The sequence below is a fragment of the Mercenaria mercenaria genome, chromosome 6 (genome assembly GCF_021730395.1).
Source record: "Mercenaria mercenaria strain notata chromosome 6, MADL_Memer_1, whole genome shotgun sequence".
NCBI classification, from domain to species: Eukaryota; Metazoa; Mollusca; class Bivalvia; order Venerida; family Veneridae; genus Mercenaria; species Mercenaria mercenaria.
This window is the reverse complement of record NC_069366.1, coordinates 44,518,031-44,532,800: the sequence shown is the minus strand read 5'-3', so window position 1 is coordinate 44,532,800 and position 14,770 is coordinate 44,518,031. Positions and strand designations below refer to the sequence as shown.

Sequence of the window (14,770 nt, the reverse complement as noted above, 5' to 3'; positions counted from 1 at the left end):
CACTTCACCATACAGCAAGAAATTTTCTATTTTGAAACACAGCCTTTTTCTTCCAGTTTTTGAAGATACAAAATTGCAGTTTTCTTACAGTATCATCTAGGACCATGAAACAATCTTCATAAAAAAAAAAACTGTTCCTCACGCAAAAATCTTATGCGCATTATCCAGATTGGCTAACAAGTCTTACTAAGTATTTTTATACACTTGCTTTGAAAAAATATGGAATGGCATTGTCCGTTGCAATGACACAATCACTAAGTTCCAGTAGAGGAAGATCCCTATCGATTTTGGAATTAGTGACTCAAAGGTCAAGGTCACATGGATTTGACTGAATTTCTAATATTTTTCTTGCTTTCCAGACTCCTGAGTCAAAAAGTATAAAGTATAATAGCTATTGCTTTCAAACCTTACACACTAAGTACCTGTTGAGGAAGCCATCTTTCTACACCTCCAAGGTAATTGCTGATGCACTATTAATGCACTGTACCTTTCTGCTTGTGAACAAGCATATTATGCCCATTTAAGCAGACCACTTGTTCAGTGTTCAGTTTTTCACTTTGAAATCTTTTAATCAGGATATATTACTATTGTTTCTAGAATTGAAAGTTCCAGTTTCAAAATAATATCGTCTTTTATGAAAAATTGTTAATTGACTATGATAGCTGATAGATATATTACATTTATGAATTGTTAATTAATGTATATAGATTTGACTTGTTTAAATATTGTGCTTGTGTCATAACACTATAAATTGGCATGCTTATCCACGAGTTCATCTTGTTGTTTTGTTTCCTTTAAGCCAAGTGGTTAAGGTCGCTGACTGTATCACTTGACCGTCCCTGTTATGGTATCAAGCTTCGCTTGGGTGTTAAATCGTCATGTTAGGAAGCCGACCAGCTGGCTTACAAAGGTCGGTGGTTCTACTCAGGTACCCACCTGTGGTGAAATAATGCAAGGAGGGTCTTCCTCCACCATGAAAAGTTGGAAAGTTGCCATAATTATGACCTATAATTATTGTGTCAGTGTGATGTTAAACCCAACAAAAAATTGTGAAAAATTAAGCAATACAGACTTGTATATTTATTAAGCCAAATGATTGAAAATCGGTAAATCTACAAGATAGAACAGTATCATTAGAACTTCTTCTATCAACGAGCTATTGTGATTTCCTTTTGTCAGTCCTTAAATATGTTGTCCACCATGAATGGTTTTACTATTAACACTCAAGAGGTCACAATATTGGTCCAATTTTCAGGAAACTTGGTCAGAATATTACTCCCGATAAAATCTCACACCAGTTCGAAACTGGGTCATCTATGACCAAAAACTATGCCAGTAGGTTAATAAATAGGAAAACCTTGTTAGCACTGTAGAGGCCACATTTCCTTCATCACGAAGCTTTATAGGAATGTTTGTCTTTATGGAATCTAGTTCATGTTCAAAACTTGGTTATTGGAGGTCAAAAAAACAACAACAACATATTAATGCTTAAGGGGCCACATTTTCTACTTTATCAGAATGTTTGTATCTATGAAATCTAAGTCAAAACTGGGTTACACATGAGGTAAAAAAGTAGGTCACTAGGTCAAATTATAGAAATATCTTTAGAGGCCACATTTTGTACTTGATCTTACAAAACTTCGTCAGAATGTTTGTCTATGAAATCTAGGTAGGACTGGAGCAGGTCTTTAAAGGTAATACTGGGTTACATGAAATCAGGAGCTAGATCACTGGTTCAAATCAAAAAACTTTTTACACTTTTAAAGCCAAATTTTGTATTTGATCTTCATAAAACTTTTTCAGAATGTTTGTCTCTATGAAGTCTATGTACTGTTCAAAACAAGGTTATCGGAAGTCAAAAACTAGGTCACTGGGTCAAATTATAGAAGAACCTTTACACTCTATCTTCACTTTCCTATTTTATCATTATGGGCGTCTTCGGGCGGAAGTTCTTCATAACTCGAGTGTCGGTGCGAGATATTGGAAAACCGTGTTCTTAATTTGAGCCGCACAAACGCCAAGAAAGCATACAGACACTAAATAGCCTGAGCACCTATGAAAAAATGGTAGTCGCATAATGGTGGATTCAAATAGTTCTCAGTTTTTTTTGCTGTAAGAAGGATTTTTCCTTGAAATCATTGCTATATATTGGTTGAAATCATATTGCATGCCTATACTTGACATACTGGTAGCATTTGCATGTTGAAAAAAGACTCCAAACTGATTTAACATGTGAAATTTATTCATACACCCCTACCCTAAATTGTGATTGTCATTTCAGTGTAAAAATTACAGTGTGTCCGTTTGACCAGAAATATTTTTCTTGCATCAAACATGACCCCTACTTTTCTTTGGATATTTTTACAGTATAAATGTTGCTCTACAAGAAAATGTAAGTTAAAGAAATTTAAAATGGGTCTAGGTGTGTATTGCAGCATTGTGAAAACTTGTCATTTTATATAGAATATATAGTGGTGGCTATTTAGTGTGTTATAACCAGAACGTGCAATCAAGAACATTCAAGATGGCTGCGCCCATCATTTCGCTGCAAGAAACACTAGCAATACATCAAATGGCCTAGGGAATCATTAGCATACAACATAGATCTAGCAATGCTTTATTGCACAAATAATAAGATAATTAACATTTTAAAGACAAATAAATCATTTTCACCGGGGCACTCAGTCAAACTCGAACCGTATTCCTGGTGCTCCCCGTAAAATGTGGTGTAAAATTTTGACCCGCGAACAGTGTTCTCGGATCATGTTCTTGGCGTTCGAGCGTGCTTTTTTTCTAACGGAACAGGCGCAGAAACGCCACGAACATGTTCTCATGTCAAGAACATTCCGCTCGAAGACACCTATAGGTCTTTGTCAGAATGTGTGTCTCTGTGAAATATAGGTCAATCACCTGATTCTTCAACTTGGTCACAAGACCAAATCTTAGAAAAATTGGTTCAAAAATTTCTTCTAATGGTGGTACTTTGGTCCCTTTTAGGAGTTGCTAGAGCTAAGAAACTAAATATAAGTTACCGCTACTTTAAACAAGAACACCGCCTGCGAGTGCCAACGCTCGTCTGCAAGTGCTGGACAATATGTTTAAAAAAAGAATTATATTTCTTGGCCTTCTAACTCATCCTAATTGATGTCAAAAAAATGTATGAAGTTTCAAAGCTATAGAAATTATTCAAGAAATGTGAACTCAAACAAAACAACATAGAAATACTGATTTTCTAAGTTAAAAAGGCCCATAAATCTGATAAAATGCAAGAGAGAGTTATGGTTCTGGACATACATACTAATCTAACGATAATAAGTGTACAAAGTTTCAAAGTTAAAGGTCTTATAGAAATCAAGAAAAGTGGCGTAAATAAAAAGAAATTAAAATTTTCCAAGTACATAAAGGGCCACAATTCAGGAAAAATGCATATCAGACTTATGGCTCTTTGATTACTTACTCACATAATGATGATAAACAAGTCTGCAAAGTTTCAAAGCTAGTATTCAAGTAAGGTGGACCTAAACAAAAAAAAATAAAATTTAACCAAGAAATTCAAATTTTCTAAATACAAAAAGGGCCATAATCCTGATAAAATGCAGGTTAGAGTTATGATTTTTGGTATACTTACTAATATAATGATGATAAACAAGCGTGCAAAGTTTCAAAGCTGTAGCTCTGATAGTTTTCGAGAAAAAGTGGACCTAAACAAAAAAAAAATAACCAAGAAAATCAAATTTTCTAAGTACAAAAGGGCCATAACTTGACAAAATGTACAGTATATGCCTCCTTTTGAAGGTAGAAGTGAATTGATTTATTTTGCCAGACTGACTCTAACATGAAGCATGCTGAGACATGCAAAGTGGAGATTTATCATTACTGCCTCAACTATTTTTGTGGATGTGGGAGAGGAGGGACAGCACTGTTTCTTAAACTTCATTACCTAGTGTCTGCACATTGCAAGATAAAACAATTGGAACAAGGGCTGTTTTAAAACACATATGACCGCCTTGATGACATGTCGGATGTATATTGTTCTGTTCTGTTCTGTTCTAAGTCTAAAGCTAGGTCTCTGTGACCGTGACCGATGACATACAGACCCTCAAAACAATAGGACCATGTACTGACCACAGGCAATCATGATCTTATGAAGTTTGACCGTTGTGAGACCAAACACCGGAAATCAAATAGTTTACTGACATCTTGACGGACAGTTCGACAGACACTAAGCTGGTTCGCCTATGTTGATTCGCCTTCTTCTTTAATTACTAAAACTGAGTTGAAATATGTAATTAATATAAATGTTGAAAATTATTCCATTTTATCCGAAGGCTATTATTTTACCTGATATTAATTAATATAAACTACAAGTATTAAGGCAAGTCAACATAGGCGAACGCTCTATAGATTCTCTATTAGTGATGTCCAGTCCCTTTAAGTGGCACCGATGAATAATCAAAGTGTGTGCTACATCTCATTCCAGCGCCATATCTCTTGCTTTGAGAAAGTAAGACAAATAAACGTGATTTGTGTCTTTTGTAATACTACGTTAGCATAGAGTTTATTAAAATGATTTACGTTGATAACTTGAAACAAAAATATAGAAATCAACTTTATTCATAATCACGACACTTTCACAAAAGAATAATGCAACCATAGCAACGGAAATATCGCGTTACCACAAGAAGTCAGTTTTATCTATTTCATCCAATGTGTGTGGCCCAGTGATCCCCCTACCATTGAAGAATTCCCCGTCTCCGTCATAATTTTCCCACCAGTTTCCATTACGTCGATAACCTAAAATGAAAAAGTACAACAATTTTTTTTTTATAATTGGGAAAGATTTTTCATTCCATTTCATTGATATTAGATTAGAAAAACCTGATGATGAACTTAAAGATAAAAAATAATTACATCTGTAAACAAATTATTTCTTTGACAATATGTAATGCGTCAGAATGTGAAACATGGCTTTTCCTCAGATTTATTCACATATAACTACATGTACATGAATGACCAGTAATTATTTATATAAACACAGCATTTATTAGTAATTTATAGTACACAATTTGGTGCCGAAGTATAACAGCGGCTTTCAAACTTTACATAATGCATAAATACCACTAGAGGAAGATCCCTATTGACTTTGGTGCCAGGGGCTCAAAGGTCAAGGTCACATTGACTTGACTTAATTTAGGATATTTTTGTAGTTTTCTGGCTCTAAGTCAAGGAGTATATTATCTACAGCTTTTAAACTGTACAGGATGACGGAACACCAGTTAAGCAGCTTCCCTATTGCTTTTGAGGCTAATATGTCAAAGGTCAAGGTCACAGTATCCTTAAGTCTAGAAATGATTTCCGGACTCTTTTTCATAAAGTATTATAGCTACAGCTTTCAAACTTGAGTACATGACTAAATACATCAAGAGGAAGATTCTTACTGGTTTTGAGGTCATCCAATCAAAGGTCAAGGCCACAGGGACCTGACAATTTCTGGATTTTGTTTAGTTTCCGGGCTCTAAGTCACAAAGTGTAAACGCTACAGCTTTCAAACTTAATGGGATAACATCACACAGGTCAAGGTCACAGTAACAAGGAGACTGAAAATGGTTTCCGGACTGTAAGTCATAAAGTACAATAGCTGCGGCTTTCAGAATTTACACAATGAATACGTACTGCTCATGGAAGATCCCTATTGATGTGGTGTCATTGGCTTCAAGACAGGGACCTGACTTAATTTCTATTATTTTTTTCATTTCCGGGCTCTAAGTCAGAATGTATATTAGCTACGGCTTTCAAACCTAACACAATGACTAAGTACCATTTGAAGAAAATCCCTATTAATTTTATAGGATAACCGGCTCACTATATATCAATGTCCATTTCCACAAAATGTACGTTTTGATAATTTTCCATGTGGTTTTATTTGACCCTAACCCGACCCATCTGTGACACTATACAATATATACACTTTTACACGTCAGAATGAAACCTTGACTTTGAGCTAGTGATTTTGGTATTTAGCTCTGTATGTCTTTAAAATTAGTGTTAGGCCTAATTGATGTTAGATTTATGAAAATCCTCCAAGGGGTTCGGAAGAGCGAGCCTTGACCTTAGACCTAGAAACAAATTTTCAAAAGCAAACCTTTCCTGAATAGGATAGGTAGGCTGGCAAAAAAGTGATAAAATGTTTTAAAACTCATTTTGATGAATCGTAAATGACTTAACTTCAGAAATGATATGTCGATATGAACATTAGAAATTAGAATATTTAGTTACTATTAATTACTTTAATTAGAAAAAATAAGTAAGTTGTGTTTAACGGTCCCCATGCTACTGATCTGCAAGCCATTTGCTTATCTTCAATGTATAAGATAATGTTAAACTGTTATGTACATGTAATTTACCATTATGCTTCACTTTATTTTTTTTATATTGATGACTCATTTTTTTTTACTCTAAAGCCTGTCCTAGTTTTGAGACATCATGTATGTCAATAAGTTGTTTATATGCTGAATAATAGGATGTTAAAATTATTTCAAAGTCTGGGATTTTTCTTGTTTTTCCAAAATCTTCTATTTTTTTTTTTTTTGGTTATACAAGAAAGTGTTGGAATCTTCCATGATGCTCTAATAGGAAGCTATTTGTTAAAAAAAGAACCTACGGTAAGACTTACTAGTTTGTACATTTAATATTTGATGAATTTGGTGGATTTAAAGATTTATTTTTAAAGAAAGGATTTTTATTCTTTGCATATACTGAATTCAGTTTGGATTGTGTGTGGAATTTGGAATTATTACTGATTGGATTTAAATTTGACCAGGACAGGATTTTGACTATTCTTGCATATAAAGCAACGTAATATTTTCAAGGTATCTGAATCATTACTTTTCAAAATTAAACTTTGTTATTGTTAATAGTGCCGTTTTGTTTTCCTGTTACCTTTAATAGTTTCAGTAACAAGCAACTGTTACCTTTAGACGTAACAAAATACATTCAAATATCATTTCTTTGCTATTTTCGTAATAGATAAGATTGCTTTTAATTATACCTAAGTCTGAACATCTTCTGGCCACCAACGCGATAACCAGAATGAAGAACACCTCGCTGATATATACATTTTAGTGAATGCTTAATGATATAACATATTATTCGCCTGACACAAATGATAAATTAAAAATATGTATCAAGAAGTAAGTATCTACATAACAAAAATTATGTTTTAAGATGTCTAATGGATACGCTTGTATCGCTCGCATCTGAGACTCATAACGGAAAATGAAATTCTGTGGAAAATACATACCTCCCATGAAGATCGGACGACCATACCACATTGGAAATGCTAGACAGAGGTTTAAACTTAACACCACACAGACTATCCAAAACACGTGTTGCAGCGGACCCATGAAGTCTAACCTGTAATTAAATACAAATCAGTACATTCCTTTAAGGAGAAACAAGACAGTTTTGTTGCCTATATCAAAAGAATTTGCTTGATTTGGCGCTGTAAGTCGTGAACAGTGGCATTCCTATAAGGAGAAACAAGACAGTTTTGTTGCCTATAGCAAAAGAATTTGCTTGATTTGGCGTTGTAAGTCCTGAACAGTGACATTCCTATAAGGAGAAACAAGACAGTTTTGTTGCCTATATCAAAAGAATTTGCTTGATTTGGCGTTGTAAGTCCTGAACAGTGACATTCCTATAAGGAGAAACAAGACAGTTATTTTAGATCGATTGTGATGAAAGCTTCAAGCCTATTTGAACCACTCTCGAGTCCGCTTCCTGGAAAAAAAAAACCTGTACTGGTGTCATATGAGAAGTCATGGTCGTGACCCCAGTGGGTTAAAATGAGAACAAAATGTGCATTTGGGAAGTCAGCTGACCTGATTCCTACGACAAGTGGCGGTTCGATACAGGTGGCCTCCAAGGCAGGTCCGACAATAATGTTCTCAGAATAATTTAATTCCAGTTTGCTTTTCTTTCCCCGTTTTAAAGCAAGACGGAAAAAAGAGTGTTCAACACGCATTTCACTGACTTATTTTATTTCGTTGAATACCAATGCTTGAATAGAGAAGCATGCAAGATGCTATTAAATTGTCAAGTTGTGGGATTAAAGACCCACCACAACCTAGTGAACTACTTCCTCCCACATGAACTTTGTGAAAATCATTCTGATAATGCTATACTACAAGATGACAAGCGGACAATTTATGCCTGAATTAATATGTTTTCACAAATTCACCTGCAATCTTATTCAGTAAATGGTACTAGATGTAGATAGTACTAAATCTCCTTTTTTAATATAGTTTTTGAAGTATATATAAATAACTGTCTTACACTGTAGAAACAAAGTGTTCAATACATCAAGTACTGCGCATACTGCTGTATTCGCCCAATAAAATGTTTATACATAAAACATATTGGCTTAATATATGTCACTGTCAATTTGTAACTAGATACTTGTATTTCTCTTTTTTTTTCATGCAAATCATATAGATCTATAATTACCATCATGGAAATTCAGGTATTTTGTGGCGCGTCTTTAAGAAAAACCAGCACAAAAATGATAGTATTGACAGTCTTAAATTTGCCGTTTGAGAATTACAGTTTACTTAGGTATTCTGAATCAGTCTAATTTAAAATGCGAATCACTGTAAAAGTTTTACAGCTTATAACAAGAAATACTCCTGCAACTATTACAAAACAATTATTATTGTAAATGCTTATCGCACAATCGTAGGTTATGACATTTACTTATTTTTCAAGTGATATCTAAGAACTTCTTATATCGACTCGAGATACTTCTTTTTGCCGGGGAAATAGAGCCGCTTACTTTACTGTCCGGTGATGTACGCAAAAATTATAAATGGATATAGTTTACTGTAAAATCATTTAATTTCGTGGGCATGAAATTTTGTGGTTTTGGTCAAAACGTCAATTTAGTGGGGCTGTGAATTCGTGGATTTCAACTTTTGAACATAAAATGAATGGGAATTTCATTTGTTCGTTGGGATTAAATTTCGTGGATTGACTCAGCAACGAAATCCACGAATATTAGTCCCCCACGAAAATTAATGATTTCACAGTATATTATATAAGCAGAGCAATTTTGAAATATTTGTTACCAAAAAAGTTGTTTATATTAAACAAAAATCACTAAATATGGGGTGTCCCATACGGCAACGCATAATCCCAAATCACAACATTTTTACTCTTTTATTGATTTATAACTTGTGTCTTAAATCTCTTTCGTCACCCTGAAATATTCAACTCATTTAAAAAGACCTTGAGAATACACAGTCAGTATAATTTCTTGGAAACTAGTAATTCGAGTTGACATAGTAAGCAAAGCTCATTTCACTACTTTCAGTGTCCGTAGATAAACATCTACTGACTCGAAAAAGCCGTGTTCATAGAGTTCGGGAAAATTTGAATATTAGGCAATATTCATAAAAAATATATTAGATAATGTTGTTTTACCTTTTTGTTTGCGATCCAATGCTCTATTCATGATTTTATAAAACGATATAATATTGTGCATTTGCCCCGAAACAGCCGGGTAAACTGTACACATTTACTGTTGCCATAATCAAAAATGGTATTACTATTTTTTTACAAAATGTATCAATATTTTTTTCAAATTTAACTAATACAGTATATCAAAAAATAAATCAAAAACCTGTATTTTCCAAAATCCTTACCAATTTCTCCTCTAGTTTTAATCCAAGCTCAAAGCACGTTCAAGTCTTATTCCAATAATGATCCATATTTTCAGAGCTGATGCTTTTATAAGGACTTCAGAGCTTCGCGTGAACTCGATTTTGCGGATCATGAAAATAACACGAAATTCTAGACTCGGCCTGCAGCAAGGACACTTTGCTTCTGTCAAGCAAGGTCTGTCCACTTATGTATTCTGTACTTTGGAAAAATGGACAGTAAAGGTCAATCTTGCATCGAAGGTATAAAAATAATTAAATCAAATTGTATGGCAAACCGATACTGCCGCATGCAGTGAAAACGATATTATGCATTCATTGAATGGCTTGCAGGTCGATAGTCAAAACTATTGCCCGAGGTCGCAAACACATTTTTGTATAGTTTCAACTATTGGCAAAAAAGGCATTCAGAAATTGTTTTATTACATAATGTAAGAAATATATTTTCACGTTTTTCTACTTGAAGTAAGACTTCAGCCAAGCAAAAGTGTTGAAGTATAGGTAGGTCAAAAAACATAAACCGGATGTCTCCGTGGCCGAGTGGTTAAGGTCGCTGACTTCCCACTGATTTGGGATCGAGCCCCACTCTCGGCGTTGAATTCTTCAGGTGAGGAAGCAATCCAGCTGACTTAAGGATGTACGAGCGTTGTTTTTCAGGAGATCCGCCATTTTGAAAAAAATTGTTGGAATATTTCTTTCTGACAGCATTTATGCCAAAAAATAATGCTAAATGATTAAAATATGGCTAATAGTGTACCATTTAACCAAACAAATCCTTCTTGTTGCGATTTTTTTTCATCCTAAGTTTTGGCTGGAATTTGCCTAAAATTGATGTAAGATGTACAATTGGGTAGGGGTCGGTAATTTCAAATATCTGTTAAAGTAGACCAGGTTTGGTTCTGATATTTTTTTTTTGACTTATACATATATAATGATAAGCTACAACTGAAATAAAAGTTTTCAGCACTTTATTATTATCTAGGAAGTATAAATTAAAACAAACAACTGAAAATATCAAAATTCACCAGTTTTTAAAGGATTTCTCTAAATATATCTCATAGATGCACGGTGACCACAACATTTTTTTTCTCTCCATTTTGAAGCATTTTTGTGTGTCATAAAAGCAGCAAAATATTTTTAAAATCTTAACAGCAGAATTGTTTTTTTTTTTTGTTTTGTTTGTTTGTTTTGGGTTTAACGCCGTTTCTCAACAGTATTTCAGTCATGTAACGGCGGACAGTTAACCTAACCAATGTTCCTGGATTCTGTACCAGTACAAACCTGTTCTCCGCAAGTAACTACCAACTTCCCCACATGAAGTAAGAGAGGTGGAGGACAAATGATTGCAGACACAATGTCTTTTATCAAATCGTCACGGAGACCATACGCCCTGCCCGGGGATCGAACTCTCGACCCCGCGATCTATAGTCCAACGCTCTACCTACGGAGCTAAGCGGTAGATTTAACTACGATTTTTTCCAATGACAGATGTAGGTGGTGTAATTATGCCAACATGTAAAAATGGAAGAGATTTGTTAGTGGCATTTATGCTTATATATTACTGATATCATCTTGTATCCCTATAAAATTAAGTGGGATATTATATGTTTAATAAAGTATCCCCAACTTTTTTCAATTTTGCTTAATTTCAGAAATGATTTGTCGATGAAGAAAATGCCCTATAAAATAAAAAACGAGTGTGGTGACCTTTGAATTTCTGCCCTTATTTTTCTTAGAAACTGTTCTTTAAGCTCACATAGTATGAAAAAAATCTTAACACTAATTTTTTATTTATCCTTTTTATTTATCCTACTTTCTTAAAGAAGGTCGATGATTCTACCCGGTGCCTGCTCGTGATGAAAATATTACGTAAGGGCACCTTGGGTCTACATCCACCACCAACAGCTAGAAATGTTTAAATGTACCTTCAATTATCCTGGGCATTATAACCACTCAGGAATCTTCGCAGTTTTGTTGTCAAAACGTTCACAGAATTGTTGTGATCAAAGAAAATAAATTTGTAGAAGCGTAATATGTTAGTGATATACAACGGCCTTCATAGTTTTATATTGTCAACATTCCCAACGAATATCAGAAAATCTGTTTGTTTTATTACATCTATTCCAATAATAGAACCTGTGGCAAATATGTTTTATTAATATTTATTTAAATCTTGTTACGTACATGCCGTACATGTCTCATAAGTTAAAGATGACAAATGAGATCATTTTCCGGCTAGGAATAAAGAAACCACACACCCACGAGACCAAATCAAGGTTCCCCAAATGAATCTAATTCGCTTTCAGTCCGTGAGGCATACTTTCGTCATTAGAGCTAAATAATTGTTTGTTTCCGGTATCCCGACCTACCTTAAAATTTTGACCCGGCCCTAAATGTTTTTATGGCCTTTGGGATTTGTTTTCAACAAAAGGTTGCAAAACTGCGCTTTTTATGCTTTAAAGATGGTCAGTGATGTTAGAATCAACTTGCTGATGCTCTAAAGGCATTACCCCCTTATATGTATTCGTTTTTGCCAGAAAAATAATTTCCGAAAAGTTCCACTTAATAATAATAATAATAATAATAATAATAAAAAAATACCGACCTACATACTCGAAGTTTTTGAAGCATGTTACCGGAAACAAACAATCGCTTTTTAGGCCTTATCCCACCGTTACTGTTTTTTACTGGTGGGTGTGGTATACGTCTTTAAAACGTGTCTCTTTCATTCTGTTAATACCTTTATAAAAGACACAAATGACAATTGTTATGTTATTTACATCCTTCGTAATTGTCAATTTTTAGTAGTTCATTTAGTCTCTTGTTGTTATTTAGTGCTTTTGTTTTCGCAGTAATTTCACTGAATCTGCTTTAATTAAAAAAAAAATCTTTTGTCAGGGAAAATGCTTTATTTCTTGTATGTAATTTCAATATTGCTGATTGATAAATATTAGTGCACGCAAGCTTGTGGTGGAGTTATTAAGCCTTCTTCTTTACATTGAATGACATAATTTATGTCGTGTCTGGAGATGTAGTTTTCAATGTAATTGACATTACCGTGGGAGCCACCTGTACTCCACTTGTCGCAGATTTGTCTTTTTGGATTGTTATGAAAGTAACGTCATGTTGAGCCTTCTGCATATATGCAGGTAGACATAAAAGCATTTGATAAAAGACTCTATCTGGACGATAGTCTTAATGCTCAAATTGTTGATGCTATCTATTCCCGGGAACTCAAGTTAAACGGAAGCACCACCTGTGGGTGCCAATGCTGATCTCAAAGCTCTTCAACCCCTATTACCTGGTTTCCTCCACGCAGTGAAGTTTCAAAATCAAAACGTCGAGTAGTGAAGTCAACTTTTAGAGCTGTATTATTTTATCGTTTCAAAATCCAGTAACGGTTCTGTTTGTCTAAGGACTGGTGCATGTATAAACGTTATTGCATGTATGAGGACTGTTGTATGTACGAGGGCTAATGCATGTATAAAGGCCAACGCATGTATAATGATTACTGCATGTATGTGGGCTACAACATATATGATGACTACAATATGTATGAGAACTACAGCATGTATGACGACTACTGCATATACGAGGACTACTGTATGTATGAGGACTACTGCATGCATAAGGACTACAGCATGTTTCAGGACTACTGTATGTATGAGGACTATAACAAATAGAATATGAGAACTTATGTATGAGGACTATTTATGTATGAGGACTACAGTATGTATGAGGACTACAGCATTTTAGAGGAATACTATATGTATGAGGATTGAATCGAGAAATATACTATCAGGAACATAGAGGATCTGTCAAGATATTGGATTTTTATTCCGTTTTTTTTTTTTTTATAAAATATAAATTACTATATAAATCTTCTACATATATGTAGTTCATTAGGCGTTCATATGATGGACTGGAGCTATGTCGGCCGGGCCTTGTGCCCTGGTACCGCCACTGCAGCCGAATTGGTCGTGTCCTGATGGACCTGAAAAGTGACTGGGTATAATTATTCACAGTTCTAACTTTTGTCTATCTGCACCCAATCTTGACCGGGACTCAAACTTCTAGCTTTCACTATTTACAGTTTTCTCACACTTTCTCTTTTCTTGCGCACCGTCAAAGAAATGTCAAGTCTGACAGTTTGGCGTAATGATGTAGATGCAGTTCGTAATACGTCATTTACAGCACGAGAGTCATCTTACACTCCGATAAAAATACCGGCAATCCCCGTCTGATATGCAAGAATGATATATCATATCTTTACCTAGCATTCAAATTGTCAGTGAATATTTACGCCATAATCAGGATGTAATAGATGTACATTTGAAATAATGACGTCGTGACGTCACTATTGTGACGTGATGCGATTAGAAACGACGTAAATGTAGTTAACTACAACAAAAATGGGAAACAACAAGGAGAAAATATCGATGCTCTCAAAGTTTATTGCATTTATTTGTTGCGCCTCCAAATGTAAAAGTGATGATAATGATGATAGAGATGATGATCTCGTCATTACCAGAGTGTACCAGTCAAAGAGTTTGACAGAACTGATCAAAAAACGCAACGATGCAACTTCTCCAAAGGCTGTCCGCAGTGAAACAACAGCGGATGTAAAAGAGAAAATCGTTAAACGTGAGATTGGAAGAAGGAAGAGTAGATTCGGGTTACCCGGAAAACGGGGTGCTCGAAGTGATGTGAAATTAGATGGCCCAGTAGTCCAAGATGAGTTGGAAATAGATATGGCTGATGGGGAAAGCCTTCCAGAGGAAGATTCAGATATAACACCTGGTATGGTTTTGATGAATGGCGACGCGGGGAACGCTTAACAGTAGATATTTGTCTGTAGCGTCTGAAGGTAACTGCTGGAGAAGATAAACTGTAGAAGAGCCTCGTTACAGATAATATCATACAACTAATATTTATGATCAAATGCAAACTGACAAAGAAAATATGCTGCATTTGATGTTTGTCGGGAACTTGTACATGTACTACAATGTCATTGGATGATTTAAAATGCTACAGGACATATCTAACAGCAGAAACAT

The 14,770-nt window shown here is 34.8% G+C and overlaps 1 long non-coding RNA gene across 1 annotated transcript; it reads right to left on the bottom strand.

Annotated features, from left to right (window-relative positions):
* Positions 1–4,617: 4,617 nt before the first annotated feature.
* Positions 4,618–10,025, bottom strand: LOC123550159 (uncharacterized). Its single transcript, XR_008371532.1, has 3 exons — positions 9,699–10,025; positions 7,301–7,413; positions 4,618–4,794 (listed from the first exon to the last, which is right to left on the bottom strand). It is a non-coding gene; the product is annotated as an uncharacterized LOC123550159 (long non-coding RNA).
* Between the last annotated feature and the right edge of the window lie 4,745 nt (positions 10,026–14,770).